Raw genomic sequence first — 6,231 nt, 5'->3', positions numbered from 1 at the left:
TCAGCACAGCAAGTCTGAGCACTTTAAAGCGCTTGTGTAGACAGGCTCCGAGCACTGGAAGCCAGGCTCCCAGAGCTCTGAGCTAATCCCCTCAAGGAAGTGGATTTACCAGGAGCGCTGGGAGAGCTCTCTCCCAGCACACCCCTGTGACCACACTCACACTTCAAAGCACTGCTGCGGGAGCGTTTCCGCAGCAGCGCTTTGAAGTTTCCAGGATAGACATACCTTAAGACAAAGAACTTTTGACCAAACCTAAAGTTGCATTGTTACGTATCAGTCAACAATGTGAAATTTTCCATTTCAACATTTCCAAATAAAAACTTTTTGCAATTTTTGTGGAATTCTTTTCAATATTTTGATTTTTTTTCATTCCAGTTTGGAACAAAACTAAGTTTGAACTCTCAAAATTATCACAAGTGGATCTGATAGTGATGCCTATCATTAAGGTCACCTAACATGTTCCATAAGCAACTAAGAATAACAAGTTCTAATCACTTAGCAAATCTTTAACTGTTTGGACTGAAATTTTCCATGGTAGTTGTGCATTAGGTTGAAATTTATTTATTTATTTAATATTCAGTAAAAATTGTTGAGCCAGTTCCAAGAATGGGGGTAAGGGAATATGCATTGTTTTGTCCATGTTAAAAAATTCTTACAGCTGATTTGGTAAGAAGCTCCATGCTTTGGTTCACATGGCAGAACGGTTGCCCTGGGGTCAGAGGTGTTTATTATGTTGCCCCCATGCCAAAATTTGATTGAGTTGTAAGCTTCTAGAAATGGCCTTTTGCACATGCTCAATAGATACCATTTATCGTTTGGCAGCAAAGTTTTCAGAGCATTTCATCTGTACTTAATATGTTTCAGAGCAGGGTTGAGCAGAATTTTCCTGCAATTTCTTTCCCAGATACCAGGAGGGCACTGTGGTGCCAGGCGCTTGTACTGAGAGCAGCAGAACTGTATTTCCTATGGTCTCGATACCCTTTCTGGAGGACTTACCTTACTCTTCTCATTCCGGTGGAGTACTGGAGTCAACCGGAGAGTGTTCTGCTGTCAATTTAGCAGGTCTTCACTAGACCCACTAAATCGACACCTGCTGCATCAATTGCAGCAGCACCAATCTACCCATACTGTAAACATGGCCATAGCATAACTCATTGAAGACAAACGGGGATCATTCCATTGAGTTGAATGGGATTTTGATGAGGCTTAAATAGTCCTCTGATGTCATTTTGAATTTTATCATTAATTTCTATGAATGAAGAATTAGGCCCATATTCTGTTTATAAATTAGGATTTTAGACACTTTTTAAAAAATCAGAAATTCTAAGGAGGGAAAAAAGCTAGTACTGTGATAAAATTTATGCATGGCTTCTTGCTGCTGTACTTTTTCCCCTCTTGATTCTGTCATGCTATAATGATGGGCACATTAAAAATGCCCTATCTGGACTAGAGAGAGAGAGATATGATGAGGCACTGCAAAATATATGATTTATAATATCATATGGTATTTTGAGGTCACTTCATTAGCTAGGTGTACATAGTATTTCAATTTATTATTCATTAAGTCATTTGTCTATTTCAGATTTACTATAAACGACTTTTATATTTAAACGCAATTAAAGGGCCAGCAAGCTGCCTGAGTCCATCCATTGAAGAGAAATCTAAGCACAGATCTCTCCACTTCCCCAAACAAAGGACATTCAGCCATGTCTACAGCACGATCTGCTACACTGGGGCACTCAGGGACTTATCTGTGTGTTCTGATTAAAGCTGGTTGGAAACTTTATGACAAAACATTTTTTGTCAGAAAATGCTAATTGGTCAAACCTGAAACTTTTCATAAAAACATATCAGTTTTGATTAACCTTCATCTGGAAAGTTTCTCAGGTCCAGAACAGAATTTCCGGTCAAAACCGGAGAGAACAACCAGCCCCACAATAGCCTAGCAGCTGGGGCATTCATTCTGCCTGATCTGAAGCAGGGACTTGAACCTGAGTCTCCTAGATTCCTGATGAACCTCCATGGATGAACAAAATGGATTTGTTTTTTCCAGTCAGCCCTAGTTCTGAATGACATGCTGGAGAAGGAGACGCAGACTAAGCCGGCAAAGCTGGGGGGAGTACATGAGGCAGGGATGGGATGGGAAATGCATATCCCACTGGAGCTATATTGCAAGGTAGCCATGGAGCGCCCTGAGGCACACACCTGACCGTTACCACTACTATCACACACTACAATCTTAACTCTTCTCCCTCAACCTGCCCTCCTGTGCACATCCCTTTACAAATCTATCCACTCCCAATACCCTTAGCTGTGGATGTTTCATGTAGTAGTTTGGTGGGCGGAAGGGCATAACTTGGTGGAGGGAATGCTAGGAGACTGGCATAGCTAAAGGAATGCTTTAAATTTTCATACTGTTCTGAAATTTCTTTCTCCCTGGTTTTATAACACAGAGGTAAGGGTGTGGTGTGTAGTCTGTAGTGCTCAGTAGTTGTGGTAGAGTAGAGTAAGAAATATAGGGCAACCTCAAAAAGACTATTAAGTTGCTTATCAAGAGCTAGCTCATATAATGATGGAAAAAATTAGTTTTATTTCTGTAGGATATAGAAGCGAATAAGACCCTGATCCTGCAATGAGCTGTGCACAGGCAGACCTTGTTTCCCCACAGAGCCCAGTTCCATCTGGCTCTGCATGGGCAGACGGGTCCTCCCCTCCCCGACACAGTTCATTGCAGAATTGGCCTCAGTCAGTTATTCGCATCACAGAAATGGCTTTTTGGAGGGATTTGAAAGAGGAGTGGGCATTGGCTTGGCTGTCCAGCTCAGGAAAGACATTCCATACAAAGGGGCCAACAAGGAAGAAGACACAGAGACAGTTGCAGAGAATATGACAAGCTATAAAAAATGTGTGAAACTATATATATATATATATATATATATAATGGAGAGAGTATAGATGTAATATTCATAAGACTGTCTTTTAGACACACTCTTCTTCTAGATTTTGAACCCGTCTGGAATCTACAGACTTTTAAACCACTTAAATATAATAAAGCCTGCACTGATTATATCATGATTGCTGACATTTGGTATCTGTCAGTCTAAAATAACTTTCTCCTTGCCATAATTTCCTCTAAAAAAGCAAAGCAGAGTCAGTGATTTTCCACCAAGCTTTCTCCCAATGATTCCTATCTTCATACCTTGGCAGATTCTTTCTGAGGTCAAGCTTTTCATTTCTCCCCACTTTGTTTGTCTCTTGCTTCTGTGTCTGACTCTTGACTGACAAACCGGAGTGCTACCTGTGTATAAAAGAATGTTATGAAAAAACTAAAAAAGAGCCTATTAATATTTTATTAGCATTTCTTTTCTTCCCTCAGACTGATTGACAGCTCCCCCAAGATAGGGGGAAAGCTGGTTTTAATTATTTTTTTCAACCTGTGTTTCTACTGTCACTGTGTTCCTGCAGCACGCCAGTCAGATGCTTTACTTTAGTATTACCATAAGGCCTCAGCAGCCTATAATTACTCTAAAGAATTTCTTATCTTTTATTTCTAAAGCTTAGTGTTTTTTTTAAAGATCTGTAATTAACCTTGCAGCTGTTGATAGTCTGTTCAAATCTAGAATTGTTATATTCTGTGCAACTTCCTTCTGTCCCCTCCCCCACCCCTCTCTTCTTGACTGCTCATGAAGGACTGCTTACAATAATGATATTCCTGTCTTCAAAGCAATGAAAAAAATGTATACAACTCATTCCCTTTGGGAATTCTTTTCAGAATCCATTTTTAATACTGAGATGATTAAAGGCCCTGCTCTTGAAAGCACACAGCGCACATGCCTAAACAAAGACGACCTGCCGTTCCTGGGCTTTACCAGTCTGGGTTTGCAGAAAAGATGGCTACAAGTTACAGTCAGTGTGGCAGAGCCTAGAGCCACCGCTATGGCACGAGCAGCACAGCATCTTTCATTTGGGACGTGAGGAAGCAATGGGTGAACAAAATCAAATGTAAATAATTGCGTAGATTATATGATTCTATTACTTTCCCTGAAAAGGAGTCTCTGCCTTCTGCTCTAGAGGTGAATTTACAAAAAACAGGAGAGGAACCATTTCAGATCTACAATGAAAAATAGATAATATGACTACCATTGCCTTCTCATTTGATATAAAAAGCTTCTTTCCGGCTACTTGCATTAGTTTCCCAGAATTATGATTTATAAGTACAGCTAAATGCAAATTTGATGTTTCCATTATAAAAGGTCCTTTCTGTACTTTCACAGACTTACACCTGCCTCTGACTGTCTGAGTTTATTGTGTCAGTAAGGTCTCCAAATGATTGCTCTTTAGAAATAAGAAAACTAAATATAAAGAAATAACATACAGTATGTATTTAATAGAAATATTATTTGTACATTGTATGGACCTTTATTGTTCCTTTGTGGTGTACATTGCCGTGTCCCATATGGGAGACTGTAAAGAGGAAAGGATTGTGAGTGATGGAAAATCAAGTCTTCATCTCTCAGAGCAGAGCAGGTACAGTGCAAACAGCCACTTGTAACTTCACCTCAACTCTGACATGTAAAGGTCACCCTCTTAATGAATTAGAGATTATTTAGGCTTGACAGTACCTCAGATCAGAGCTCCTTTGGGCAGAGGTTATGGACTGTAAAGAGCTATATAATATGATTTTAAGATATAGTGTACAGCACAACAGGGACGGGTCAAAAACGACAGAGCTCATTTAGTTTCTCCGAATGAAGGGCATAAAATGCAAACTAAAAAAACAGGGAGAGACCAATTCTTCATGTGTGAATTGCTGGTTAATATTAGTTCTGTCACAGCATTTCTCAAACGTGTATGGGTGTATATACCTGTCCATCTACTTCTCACCATGGCTCTCACCACACCATAGCATCTGTCTTCCTCCTCCTCCTTCTGTTTCCTCCACTGGCTCCATTTGCTCCATGTCCCCCCCTTATGTAACACTTCTGCCTGGTGGAGCCAGCAGCAACCAGGGCCAGGTTCAATATCTAAGGGTTCCTTTCCATCGATACAACACAAAACCAGCTCAAGCCCCCACCCAGTAACCTGTGTAAATTACACACCACCCCGCGGCGCCTTTGAGTGGCAATACTTCCCCACTCCCAGGCACAGAGTGTTGAAAAGAAACTTTTAATAAAAGGAGGAAGTAACTCAGCATTAATTTGGGAAAACACTGCAAACAGGGTTCATAAACATAAACCATGAGCAAAAGACCCACCCCCAAATAAGTTGGGCAGTGTCCTTTTCTCCTCAGATTCTTAAGTCCAAAACCTCAAAAGTCCCTTTAACGTGCCCATCCCTTCTCTGCAGCCCACTCACAGTTGCTGTCCTTGGTCAATGCAGACCCAGAGTTCATCTCCCACCCTGGGTGGAGGGGAGGTGAGGAGGCACCTTACTCACTCTGCTGCTCGGGCACTTGCTTGCCACGCCTCTCTGCCAGCTGCCATTCCAGAAGTTTGCCACGCCTCTCTGCTTTGGCCCTCTCCACCAGCTGTCCTGCTGGCCACGTGCTGTGCCTCTCCGACAGCTGCCCTGCTGGCCACGCTCTGCGTACCTCCACCAGCCATCCTGCTGGCCACCTCCTGACTCTCAGTCACCTGCCTCTCTGCACATCAGTCTCTTAGTAATTGTCAGCTCTTTGCAGGCTGGGCAGAAACACAGTCCCACCACAACCGGTCTCAGCTCTGATTGAGCATTTAAAATAACAAAGCTGCTCCTAATGAAGCCTATTTATCTCTTTCTTTGAACAGTGGGGGCAGGGAACAGGTTAAACTTGTCAGAGGAGGACCCTTGGGTAGGGTTCACACCTCTGGCTAGAACACCTGTCCCCACCCCTCTTACTTTCACAGGGCTTTGGCATTCAAGCCCCTGGCTTAATGAGGTTCTTTCAGCTCAGGGTGACGCCCCCATTTGGGACAGGATAGCACAGTTCTGCTCCCCTTTATTCATATGTAACCCTTCTGCCTGTCAGAGTTGGCAGCAACAAGGGCCAGGTTCAATATCTAGGGGTTCCATTCCAATAACACAATGCAAACTGGCTCGAGCCCCCACCCAGTGACTTGGGACAAATATATACCACCCCCGCTGGGCGCCTCCAAGAGGCAATACTTCCCCTCTCGCAAGCACATAGTCTGAGTGTAGCAAAAGCCTTTTAATAACAGAGAGAAACAATGTGGCATTATGTTGGGGAAACAC

Source organism: Lepidochelys kempii, chromosome 3 (assembly GCF_965140285.1).
Source record: "Lepidochelys kempii isolate rLepKem1 chromosome 3, rLepKem1.hap1, whole genome shotgun sequence".
Lineage (NCBI taxonomy): Eukaryota > Metazoa > Chordata > Testudines > Cheloniidae > Lepidochelys > Lepidochelys kempii.
The sequence above is the reverse complement of the archived record's forward strand: the minus strand, read 5'-3'. Positions refer to the sequence as shown.